The 12,973-nt window shown below is 49.9% G+C and overlaps 1 protein-coding gene and 1 long non-coding RNA gene across 3 annotated transcripts in view; both read right to left on the bottom strand.

Moving 5' to 3' along the window:
- The window catches only part of LOC125946855 (uncharacterized), a 43,806-nt gene extending 31,076 nt beyond the window's left edge, over positions 1 to 12,730 (bottom strand). The window contains exon 1 of the long non-coding RNA XR_007467928.1: positions 12,599 to 12,730. This is a non-coding gene — a long non-coding RNA (uncharacterized LOC125946855). The remainder of the gene's footprint in view (positions 1 to 12,598) is intronic.
- LOC125946854 (uncharacterized) overlaps positions 1 to 12,973 on the bottom strand; it is a 184,956-nt gene that overhangs the window by 128,922 nt on the left and 43,061 nt on the right. The window lies entirely within an intron of this gene.

The following is a 12,973-nucleotide window of genomic DNA, read 5'->3' as shown; positions in this document are numbered from 1 at the left end:
GGAGTGCGGGGGTGGGGGGGGGGGGGCGCACTTCTACGCTGCCAACAACCGCGCTCGTCGCTCGTCCGCACCGTCTCTTATCTCCACACGGCTCTGACCTTTATGCGCCGTGCATTCGCCGCTCAGTTTCCGTTGAAGCGATAGACCGCACGTACCTTCGCCCGCTGCTGCGGCGTATATATGCGCTTGCTGCCAGCGTTTTGACAGTCGTTGTCTGCAGTCATTCAGTGTGCTCTATTCATGTTTGTTTGTGCGCGCTCACACCACGCTTGTTCATTCAGTTAGTAATAGTCGGGCCACATTTTCCAACGCACGCTACACATGCAATGCTGCCCGGGTCGGCAGTGCAGCGCTACAGGTGTGTCCCTTCGCACGCGCTGCCCACGGGAAGCGCTTATCATCAACACCACCGTTTCACACGCGCCTCCTCGTGGTCATCGAGTCTCTCATGTCGGTCTACTTACGCCGCAGCACACCTGCTTACTTAATCAGCTCATGTTTACTACAATTCATATTGCTACCAAAGCCGCTCACCTTACTTCGTATGACATTGCTGTGTTGCTATCGCATTCATTGCTTCGCCCTTAGGGCGAAACTGTGACATTTTTTGGGGGGTACGATTACTCGAGAAAAAAAATATTCTTTTTGAAGGGCAATGTGGGGGGTGTGAGCATTACGCGAGTGCGAGAATTACGCGAGTAAGTACGGTAATACTACTATTATATGACAACTTCCACACCGAGGCCCCACGCACTTAGCAATCTTTAGTTACCCTTGTCCTTTACAAGCCGAAACAATCCTATAGCGACTAATTTCATAATTTCATCGCTCCACAGTGCCTTGAAAGACCTTGACTGAGGTTATTTTTCCTTGGCATTCATTCCGAGCTCCATTATAACATCAGTTGTCCACACGCATTGTATGGCCTGCGTAACTCTGTTTCTCATCTTTACCCTAATCTGGAATATGTGCTGCCATCGTTTGCTCCGTAAGCAACATCGCTATCTTATTCTTTCCTACCATTAGCGCCACACTTATATTTTTAAGGCGAAAGCTTTAAAACTCTATGTTTTAAGGTCGCGGTGAGGTACAGAAAAAGTGAGCCAGCTCGCCTCGCGCTTGCCTCGCGCTCGCCTCGCGCTCGTGCCACTGCTCGCGTTTTCGTCGTCTTCCACAGCTGGCTCCGACGCCGCTCATCATAAAAGAAAGGGGAAACGGAATGCAGCAATAATGCAACATACACGGCTTTTGGACTACAGTAAATATGAGGCGTTCCATGGAATGTGGAAAGGAGTGTGGGGCTATCGCTTGATGGTGGTGGTTACATATTTATTGAAAATCATGGCGGGGCCTCAGGGTGGCCCCTGTTGGGGGAGACTCCCTCCGCCCAAGTGACGATTTTCATTTGTTGCCCAAGATCGGCGGCAGTCCTAATTAAGGCCACCCAGGTAAGTGTGGAGGGGTCGGGCAAGAGCGTATCTGGGATAGGAAAACCCCTACATACCCATGCAGAGGATGTGGTCTTGTGTTGCCAATTCATTCATGTTACAAATTTGACATATGGGATTAATTTCCCCATTGGTGATAATCGCCAATCTCTGTGAACTGAGAAAAGAGTCCATCTGAAGCTGGCGAAGGATGGTGGTCTGCGCCCTGGTAAGGTCCGGATGAGGCGCCGCGTAAGTGCACCTCACTTCTTTATACAAGTTTGTGATTTCATTATATGTGGCCACCACCTCACCCAGAGAATCCGAGTCGGAGCGGCCTGCCTCCCGGCTTGTTAACCCTCGGGCGACGCGGTGCGCCTCCTCATTCCCAGGATTTGCGGAGTAGGTGGAGACCTATACTAGATTAATAAGTCTGTCCGCTTGATAAAAAGTGTGGTAATAATTGTTTGAGATTTTCGGCGTAATTTTGTTAACAGTGCCTTTTCTGTAATTCTCGCTTTTGGAATCGCTCACGATTGTATGAACGAGGTCGTTCGTGATGGCTAGAGCGATCGCTGTCGCCCCCACCTCAAGGGCGGAGAAGGCCTCCACCGTGGCCGTGATTAAAATGCGGCCGTTCTCGGTCACTACGCTCACAACGTATTTTCAGTTACCCTACGACGCCACATCCACATAGGCAACAGAGTCCCACAACTGCTTTGCCGTGGGCGTACGACGGTTGTCGTGCCTTCCTGGGAGCATGTCCTTAGGAATAGGTTTAATGATGAGTTGTCGTCTTGTGATTTGTGGCAAGGGGGTTCGTCCTACAGAGTTGATTGTGAGATTCAGGCCCAGCTTGTCTAGAACGTACCTGCTGGCCCGTGTACTGGACAGGCGGAAAATATGTGCCGTTTTCTCCGCCTCGATTAGTACTTCTATAGTGTTGTGTATTCCTAATTTTTATAGTTTGTCCGAATTGATATATTAGGGCAGCCCCAACGCTGTTTTGTATGCTAGAGGGATTAAGGCGTTAATTTTGTCCCTATCCGCTCGCCTTAGGTGGCGGTAAGGGAGGGAGTACACTCTGCGATTGATCAGAAAGGCCTGAATCAGCCGGCATAGGTCCTCTTCCCTCATGCCTGTTTGTCTTGTTGCGGTTCTTTTTATGAATCCGAACATTTGTCGGCTTGTGGATTGAAGCGCAGCTATACACTGTAAACGGAAATAACTCCCAGGGGGATGATAATGCTTCTGCTTTAGCGACCCCCGGTTGGGAGTTTATTATGCTCCGAATGATATAAATTTTACTCCGTGCGGGCGTAATTTTTGCGTGGTGCCTTGAGGTTTTTTTTCTGTATTTTTATTTTTTACTTAGGGCTGCATGGAGCTTTTTCGAGGTGCATCGGGAGTATAAAAAGAAGTATCACGTCAATTTGCGCGGATAATTTTATATGTAGAGACTACGGGTCAAATTTCGAAATATAAACACAAGACCAAGCCAAATTCTGCGACACAAGTGAACGAGACCCGCCACAAACCACGACACACATAAGCATTTGAGAAACGCCTGATGAACAACTTTGGAAGACATCCAACGTACATGCGACACATAACAGGAAGCAACCCTGCCAGTATATATAGCCACGATAATAAGGTGTGCCTCGAAACAGCCTAGCGAGCAGCTGTACTGTTTTCAGAATTACGGCTCACATGCTCACACATATGACATCTGTCTCTTTGAAATGACCATGAAACCTAAATCAATAGGAAACCGTTAATTCAGAATAGTGAGAAAGCAACGTTAATGGCATATTTTTTCAATATTATCATGCCATTTTGTGAGCACTCAAGCGACTTCGCACACTGCCGGCGTTCGCGGCCAATAAGTAGTGCGTTATATACAGTAAGAAAGAAAAATGAAGGTGCACGTTTTTCATGAAAAAATCAGCTTCGTGCGAAAGAATGGTGGCTTGAGAACAATTTGTTATGTGTGAGCGTGACTGGTAGCAGCCAACGTAGCACCGAAAATTGCGTAATACATTTTTTTGACCGCACTACTTGCTCAGCGTCCAAGGAATTCCTCTCGGTTGTGAAACGGAGCTACACCGCTGATCGGTCAAACAAATCCTCACACTCGGAGCCAGCAGGTATGCTCCTAAATCAGTGTATTGGATAGAGCATGATGTTAATGCCATATCCGAAGGAACGGCGTGATCAAAACAGAACTGCGTGATAACAATTCGATTCACATCGCTCAGTAAGAAGCTTTATTCACAGTACGTACTTACGTCGTACTGTATTTCTTGGGCGAGGGCATCCGTACACAGATTCATAAAAAGAGTTGCTTGCACTACGGTCTTACTTACTGGAAACAGAGCACCGCAACGAGGTCTGAATATGACATTCATGTGCGACTAGCACGGACGTTGTCGTTCGAACAGTGGCTGCTGTTGCCATTGCTACGCGGCACTTTCAAACATTACACCGGACGTGGTCAGCACATACTAAAAATGAAATAAAAGTCGTATTTCACGCACTGAAGAACAGAAGTCATGGTCACGCAACATGAAAGCACAGCCAGAAACCTGAGCCGACATCATGAGTCAACCCGCAGCTTCGTGGTCACACTTTAGCCGTTTTCCGCGCTTGAAAACGTTGCTCTTGCATTCATCATTGCCAGCAAAGTAATCACAGCGAACGTACATGAAGATGAGATACAGTGAGCTTCAGACACGCCTAAAACACTTTCTGGAAGGAAGTATAGGAGAGAAAATCGGCGAAACGCTGGCATGGAACGCCACTTCACATCTGTATAAAAAAACTAAAGAAAAGGTCAGCTATGAGCAGCGCCGACTCCACCCAACGCGGCCGGTCGCTGGCGCGGCGCCCAGCCTTATGGGAAGCACCACGTGACCAACCTGCTCCGGCGGGGGAGTTTTTCAAAACTCCATGTGCGTAGTTCCCAGAGAACACAATATTGAAGGCGGAGTAAAAACACGTCATGTCGCTTTTATCCTCCCGCAGTTAGCGAACGGAGTGAAACGTGGGAATGTCGCTGTATTGCCCGCATACATCGGAGTAAATATTGAAGGATGGGAGTATATAGGGCAAATCACCTTGTTAAAACACCCATGTGGGAGTATTTTCGTTTACAGTGCTATAGCGTGTGCGTTGCGGGTGTTGTGCTGTGTGAGGATTCCGAGCACCCGGATGGTCAGCACAGGCGGGACCGGGCCAGATTCCATTCGAACCCCTATTGTGGAAGCCTGCTGTTGGCTGTCTGTTTTGTCTGTTCTGTTTTTGATTATCAGTAGTTCGGATTTCCGGGCAGAGCATGTTAGTCCATTTAGTTGAACGTAATCATCGACCGTGTCCGCAGCCATTTGCAGTGCCTCTGTGATTTCGCAATCTGAGGCAGTGTTTTTCCAGATTGTTATGCCACGGCCGCTGGATAAAAAGAACGTGCGGCCTGCCGCGTAGGGCGCGCTGCAATGGGAGCGAACGTGACGGCCGTAGTTGCATCGTCGGCCGCTTGGCTGTGGTTATGCCGTCTGCATATATTTAATGGCTAACGTGGGGTTTTGCATAAGAGGGCTGGCAAGTTTCTCATGGTAATGTTAAAAAGGAAAGGGGAGAGAACTGGTCCTTGCGGGGATCCTCGTGTTTCTAAGGTGAAACTATCGCTCTTGCGGTCGCCCAAACGAATTTCTGCAGTTGTTTCCTTGACGAAGTTTCAGATATATGCGACACAGCATTTCCTCACGTTCATCTGGTTCAGGTTAGTTAGGACTGAGCGATGCGTAACACCGTCAAAGGCCTTGCTTACGTCTAGCGCTAGTATGGTCCTTGTGGCTCTGATAGGGTTTGGTTGCAGGATGTCGTGTTGTAATTGCCCCATAATGTCCTGTGGGGAAAGATTGGGCCTAAATCCCACCATCGGGCGAGGGAATAGCCGCTCCGTCTCAGCGTATTCGTTTAGCCTTCTGAGTATAACACGCTCCATGACTTTTCCTGAGCGAGAGGTCAAGGAAATTGGTCTTAAGTTTCCTAACTCGAGCTTTTTGCCCGATTTGGGTATAAAAATGACCTTTGCGTGCTTCCCGCTGGAAGAGATGGGGGCAGCTTTCCAATGAGTTTTGAAGAACTTTGTAATTTCTATGATTGAATGGTCATCTAGGTTTCTGAGCATCTTATTTGTGACCCCGTCTTTACCGGCCGCAGCTGTGGTATTTATGCTATTAAGAACAGCTCGGACTTCAGCCTCCTCAATGTCGTTATCGAGGGCTTCATTGTTTTGCCATGTGTAGGTATTTGAGACTGGGAAGTTTTTGTCGACGTTGAAGTAGTGATCTTTCAACTCTTTAATGAGAGTGTCGTCATCTCCGGGGAACGAATAAGTAATTATTTTGTAGTGAAGAAGAGGGACGATGCAGTGGGGCATCCTTACCAGCGCTGTCTAGTGGGTCAGTCTCTCCAGCGCACCGCTAGCGCTACGCCGCTCGTGCTCGCGGTTCCCTCAACTGATTGAACGGTCAGCCCTAACGCTTGCGTGCAATAAACGCCTTTACAAGTGGTGGAGAGTGCTACGCTCGAACGTATCCTGGAGCTTCGATCCCGTACCCTCTCTTCAACCATGTCTCAGGACGCATCTCAGCCGACGACCCGGCAAACGCCTCCTACACCCTCCGTCGTGTGCTCTGGGCTACCTCGCCACAAGGATCCTCCTGTTTTCAGCGGCACAGACGACAACGACGTGGAGGACTGGCTGTCCACGTACGAGCGAGTAAGCGTCGTCAATAAATGGGACGATGCCGCGAAACTAAGCAACGTGCTCTTTTACCTCGCCGGCGTGGCAAGCCTCTGGCACAACAACCACGAGACGGAAATTCCTACATGGTCCGCGTTCAGGACCTCATTAATAGCTGTGTTTGGTAGACCTGCTGCGCGCAAGGTGCGAGCAGAATCCCGCTTGCGAGAACGAGCCCAACAGCCAGGAGAGTCCTTCACTAGCTATATCGAAGATATCCTGGACTTGTGTAAGCGCGTGGACGCGACGATGTCGGAATCAGACAGAATCAGAAACGTTATGCAGGGAATCGAGGACGCCGCTTTCAACATGCTGCTCGCTAAGAATCCGCAATCCGTCACAGAGATTTTTACGTTATGCCAAAGTTACGAGGAGCTACGCAGGCAGCGCTCATTGACTCGTGGGTCTTCCTCACGCGACGAACACATCGCTGGTCTGGCTACCACCTTCGACCAGACCGCACTGCTTGCTGAAATGAAGGCATTCATTCGGGAAGAAGTAGCGCGCCAACTCTCCTTGGTACCCTTCGCTAAGCCGCCGCATGTGCCACAGCCCGCTTCGACTATCGTGCCTCCGCTCCGCCGCGCCATCGAGCAAGAAATCGCCGACGTATTGCCCGACCACCGTCACCATGTTCCTGCGCCTATGCCACTGAGCTACACCGAGGTCGTGGCTCCACCCCAACAGTCCCTGGCACCAGCACCGCTCAGCTACGCTGAAGTCGTCGCGAGGCCCCACCCACTCTCTGCGCCTGTGCCCCTCACTTATGCCGACGTCGTGGCTAGGCCACCAGTGCAGCCCACTATATAGTCATATCATCAGCCGCTCCGTACATGGCGTGATTCGACGTGGGCGGGACCAGCCACAGCGAACCGGTGGCGTACGTCTGACAACCGGCCTATATGCTTTGCCTGCGGCTACGCCGGTCACGTGGCTCGTTTCTGTAATCGTGTGCAGCCGCCCAGCGTCACATCATCCATGCTAAACTGTTCGCCCCGTCCATCTTACGACCCACCTTCCGGTGTGTCACCGACATACCGCCCGCCGCCATACACCCGCCGTTCCCCATCTCCACGCCGCGCTCGTTATCGCCGATGCGACCTCTTGCCGCCCCTCGGGATGAGGAAAACTAACAGTCGCAGTCCAAGAGGCAAGGGCTGCGTCAACGTCGAAGTGCACAAGTCCTCATTGCAGCCTATTAAATGTGATAGACGTGTTTGTCGACGGTGTCCGCTTGTCTGCACTCGTGGATACAGGAGCAGCCGTATGTGTTATGGACGCTAAACTTTGCCGCTTACTTCGGAAAGTCACGACGCCCCTGTCTGGACTATCCCTTCGCACAGCCAGTGCTGAGCATATTCGACCCTTGGCGTCTTGCACTGCTCGTGTAGAAATTCAGGACGTTGTCTACGCCATAGAATGCTTCATCCTTTCCTCCTGCCCTCACGATGTCATCCTCGGCTGGAATTTTCTCACGCGCCACACAGCCGTTATCGATTGCGCACGGGCCGAAATAGTATTATCGCCGCGGCTAGATTTGACGCCTACTGACGCTCCGCCGCTTTCCAGGAAACTGATCGTCGAAGCTCACACTGAGGTTGCTTCCAACACCTCAATGATCGTGTCCATGCACTGCAGTGGCCTCTCGGACGCCATTGCATTACTTTCGCCGTCTGGCTGTTTCCTCACACGGAAGGTCCTGTTGCTACCGTTTGCGACCGTGGACATCATCAAGGGCACTAGCACAATTTTCGTTTGTAACCCGTGCCCTTACCCTGTCATGCTGCTCCGGGAGAATGTGTTGGTACCGTGGAAGCCATCGACGATGTGCAAGTTATCGACGTGCCCGACTACCCGAATTGCGCCACCTACCGCACGCTCAGTGCTGTTTCTACATCTGACGCATTGCCCAGAGATGTATTTGGTTCTTCCATCACTGGAAGCCTTACTGCGGCCCAGCGTTCTCAGCTGCTGTCCCTCTTGGAAGAATTTCGTCTTTCGACGTGGGGCAAGCTTCCTTGGGTCGGACTTCAACTGTAACGCACCACATCGACACTGGCTCTCATCCACCATTGCGACAACGCCCGTATCGCGTTTCTGCCAGCGAACGTCGTGTGATTAACGAGCAAGTCGACGACATGCTTCCGCGCGAAGTAATTCGACCCTCGAAAAGTCCATGGGATTCTCCTGTCGTACTTGTTACAAAGAAGGACGGCTCCGTAAGGTTTTGCGTCGATTATCGCCGGCTGAACACGATCACTCGCAAGGACGTCTATCCCCTGCCACGCATAGACGACGCAATTGACTGCCTGCAAGGAGCCGAGTTCTTTTCATCTCTGGATTTGCGCTCCGGGTATTGGCAAGTGCTTATGGAAGAAGTAGATCAACCGAAAACAGCCTTTATCACGCCCGACGGCTTGTACGAGTTTAACGTCATGCCTTTTGGACTCTGTAATGCGCCCGCGACATTCGAGCGCATGATGAACACAGTTCTGCGAGGCTTAAAGTGGCACACATGCTTGTGCTATCTTGACGACATTGTAGTTTTCGCGCCCGACTTCCCCACTCACCTCGAACGCCTCCGGCGTGTTTTGACGTGTTTATCGAACGCCGGCCTACAATTAAACATAAAGAAGTGCCGATTTCAAGCACGGCAACTCACGATACTTGGCTATGTCGTATCCAAGGACGGAATTCTCCCCGACCCCGACAAAATTCGCGCCGTTGCCGAATTCCCCAAGCCAACGTCCATCAAAGAATTGCGCAGTGATGTATTTGGTTCTTTGCTCATACTTCAGACGCTTCATTCGGAATTTCGCCGTCATCATATCGCCCCTGACGAAGCTCCGAGGGAGCAGCGGGCTCCTCACCTCGTGGTCATCAGAGTGCGACGAGGCGTTCACGAGTCTTCGTCGTTTGCTGACTACCCCCCCCCCCCCCCCCCCAATTTTGCGCCACTACGACCCGACGGCCCCTAGAGAGGTCCACACAGATGCCAGCGGTGTTGGCCTTGGTGCTGTCCTCGCGCAACGCAAGCAAGGGTTCCCTGAGTATGTCGTCGCTTATGCCCGCCGAACGCTTACGAAAGCCGAGAACAATTACACCGTGACAGAAAAAGAATGTCTCGCGATCATCTGGGCTCTTACTAAGTTCCGGCCATATTTGTATGGCCGCCCATTTGATGTCATCACGGACCACCACGCACTATGTTGTCTGGCGTCATTGAAAGATCCGACCGGTTGTCTTGCACGTTGGGCGCTTCGCTTGCAAGTCTACGACATCCGCGTACTTTACCGCAGCGGACGACACCACTCGGACGCCGATGCCCTCTCGCGCTCTCCCTTAGCTGACAACAATATATCTCGGTTGACTGTGTCTTCCATCGACCTTCGCACCATCGCTTCCGAGCAGCGCAAGGACTCATGTATTGCGTCGATTATAGGGTGGCTCTCTGATCCATCGACCAGGTCAACAAACCGCGCGTTGCGCCGTCAAGCTCAACATTTCGCCATTCGCGAGGACCTGCTTCACCGGCGCAATTACAGCTCCGACGGTCGCCAGTGGTTGGTAGTAGTTCCTCGCAGCCTGCGTTCTGAAATATGCGCAGCTTTCCACGCCGATCTCCAGTGTGCCCATGCTGGCGTTTTCAAGACTTACCAGCGCCTTCAACAGCGGTACTACTGGCGAGGGATGTACAGCTACGTTCAAAAGTTCGTACGCTCTTGTCCCGATTGCCGGCGCCGGAAATCTTCACCCCGCTTCTCACCAACTGGGCTGCAACCTTTAACTTGCCCCACCCGGCTCTTTGGGCGCGTCGGTATAGATTTGTACGGGCCCCTTCCCATGACATCGGCTGGAAATCGCTGGGCCATTGTGGCGGTTGACCACCTTACGCGATACGCTGAAACTGCGGCGCTTCCGGCAGCTACAGCGCGTGAGATTGCCTCCTTCTTGCTTCGTCGATTCATCCTACGTCATGGGCCACCCCAGGAGCTGCTCAATGACCGCGGACGTGTCTTCCTCTCCAAAGTAGTTGAAGCTATTCTCAAAGAGTGCCACGTTGTTCATCGCACAACAACGGCGTGCCATCCTCAAACCAATGGACTCATGGAACGGTTCAACCGTACGCTCGGCGACATGCTCTCAATGTACGTCTCCTCCGACCACACAAACTGGGACGCCATTCTGCCCTTCGTCACCTACGCGTACAATACCGCAACGCAGAGCACTACTGGTTTTTCGCCATATTTCTTATTGTATGTCCGGCACCCATCGCACACCGTTGACACAATGCTACCATACCGGCCCGACGCATCTGAATGTGCGCCCATTTCTGATGCGGTGAGACATGCCGAAGAGTGCCGCGACCTCGCCCGGGCTTTTACCTCCAATGACCAAGAGCACCAGAAGAACACTCGTGGTGACACCACCTCTGCGCCCACCTTTCTTCCTGGAGCGCTTGTGTGACTCTCAGTTCCTTCCGCTGCACCTGGTCTGTCTTCCAAGTTAATGCCTAAGTATGAAGGTCCCTACCGCATCGTCGAGCGTGCATCACCCGTCAACTATGTGATTGAGCCCTTTGAACCATCTTCCGACATGCGCCGTCGCGGACGAGACATTGTCAACGTCGAGCGCCTCAAGGCGTATATGATCCCCTAATCGTGACGAACTGTTAGGTCGCCGGACGGCTCCCTTTTTCGTCCCCGGGGTAATTGTAGTGAAGAAGAGGGACGATGCAGTGGGGCATCCTTACCAGCGCTGTCTAGTGGGTCAGTCTCTCCAGCGCATCGCTCGGACTACGCCGCTCGCGCTCGCGGTTCCCTGAACTGATCGAACGGTCAGCCCTAACGCTTGCGCCCAATAAACGCTATTACAATTTGCATGTTTTTCCGTGATGCAGACTTGGTTTGATTAGGGTCGATTAAGTGACTAAGCAGGAACCATGTGTTTTTATTGCCCAACTGCCCGTTAATTCGATCGCAATGCTGATTCCAGTGTTCCTGACTTAGTAACTGGGAGTGCTGTTCAATTTCCCGTTCTAATTGTACGAGCTTTTCTGTTAAGGCTCTTGTTATGTTTTTGTGACGACCATCATTTTTGTATGCTCTTCTGTGCTTCCCATAAGTGAATTAGTCTCCAGTCCGGAGTGGGGCTGTCATCTTCCATTTCTGTCTCTATGGTTGCATTATTGGAGTCTTGAATTATGGTATCTACCCAATCTTCGAGCTTATCGAGGTTAGTGATGGGGGCTGGAGTTCGTTCATCGCGAGCGTGGCGAAAAGCGTCCCACTTGGTATGGAGGATAGTAAGTTTACGTTTCCTGTAGCCCTTTAGAAAGACCGTGATAGTGAGACCGTGGCGCCCTATGTGTGTGTGTGTGCTCTCTCTTCGTCCGTCGTCGTTTTCGCGCCTTCACTTCTGTTCTGTAGGTTGGTTGATTGATGCATTGAACGGAATGTAACAGAAATTAATTTGGGGAACATGTTGTACAACACCGAAGTCAAGTCACGGGGCCAATATTTGTTTCATTCATTACAGTCTGCGTTCAAATGGAATGATATGAGCGTATTCTCTAAAATAATTGGGATACTTGTAGTCATGAGGCATTACAAATGCAGCGTAGCAAGCTTTGTTTCATTGTGAATAAATAGCCGCCATATTGAGAATATTTTTTCCGGAAACAGTATACTAGACACGATGCGATGTGACAGGATGCGTCATGCATTTTGTTTATCAATGTTTATTCTGTGTAGACATTAACACAATTACAATTACATTGTAATGGCAATAGAGAAGGAGGTCCCAATGTAAAAATTGTCAGGGGGACCTCCTGTTAGTAAATGTATAAAATGCAGAACAGTACGATTAGCAACGAAAGTAAAAATAGCGGGAAAATATAAATCAACATAAAAGAAGTAAATAAAGACACCATATAAGCTAAGGCTTATGATTACGGGAAAATACAAATCAACATATTAGAAGTAATTAATCAAACATCTGGTAGTTGAAGATTACACAGAAATGAGCAATAATAATTCTATCTTTAAATGCACATGTGAGTACAAACATAACATAATTGAATAGGAGTAGAATGATTATATAACATCAACAGTGCGCAATCGATCCAGCACAGCAACAAAATGAATGTGTAAACAGATAATAATATGAGAACGTAAACCATGTATCCGCAAATGCAATGCTAACGTTGTGCTACATGGACGTTTTCAGGAGTGGACGTCGAGCTAATGTTAAATTAAGTTGATTTACACAGCCATTTTAATTTTTTCTAACGGAGTTAGATCAGTTTTATTTTCTATTTAAAGGATTTTGCAATGAAGGAGTTTTGTTCCCGAGTGACACTTACGTCATTCCAATTCCTCTTCACAGTATGGCGAAGTACACTGTTAGCACCCGTGGCATCATACGTAGACCGCCAACACGCGTGCTCACTTTTGCTTGATTCCACGCCTTCAACCCCATATAGATACAGGGGTTTTTGCTTGTTCTGTAGGAGCTGCACAGAAGAACAATAAATGACTTCTTGCAGTTTAGAGGTTCCTGTCTCAAGAAATGAACTTCTATAGAATGGAGGCATAATGCAGGTAAGCATTTTAATTAAATAATTTTGATTAACGAAACGAAAATAGTGACTTCTTTATACAAGTATGATGACACGGGCTCTCAAAACCAGGGATGGAAATAATAACAGCTTACGAACGCATTTCGCCGTAACAATTAT

The sequence above is a fragment of the Dermacentor silvarum genome, chromosome 7, assembly GCF_013339745.2.
Source record: "Dermacentor silvarum isolate Dsil-2018 chromosome 7, BIME_Dsil_1.4, whole genome shotgun sequence".
Classification (NCBI taxonomy): domain Eukaryota; kingdom Metazoa; phylum Arthropoda; class Arachnida; order Ixodida; family Ixodidae; genus Dermacentor; species Dermacentor silvarum.
Note: the sequence above shows the minus strand (reverse complement) of the source record. Positions and strands in the feature narration are given on the sequence as shown.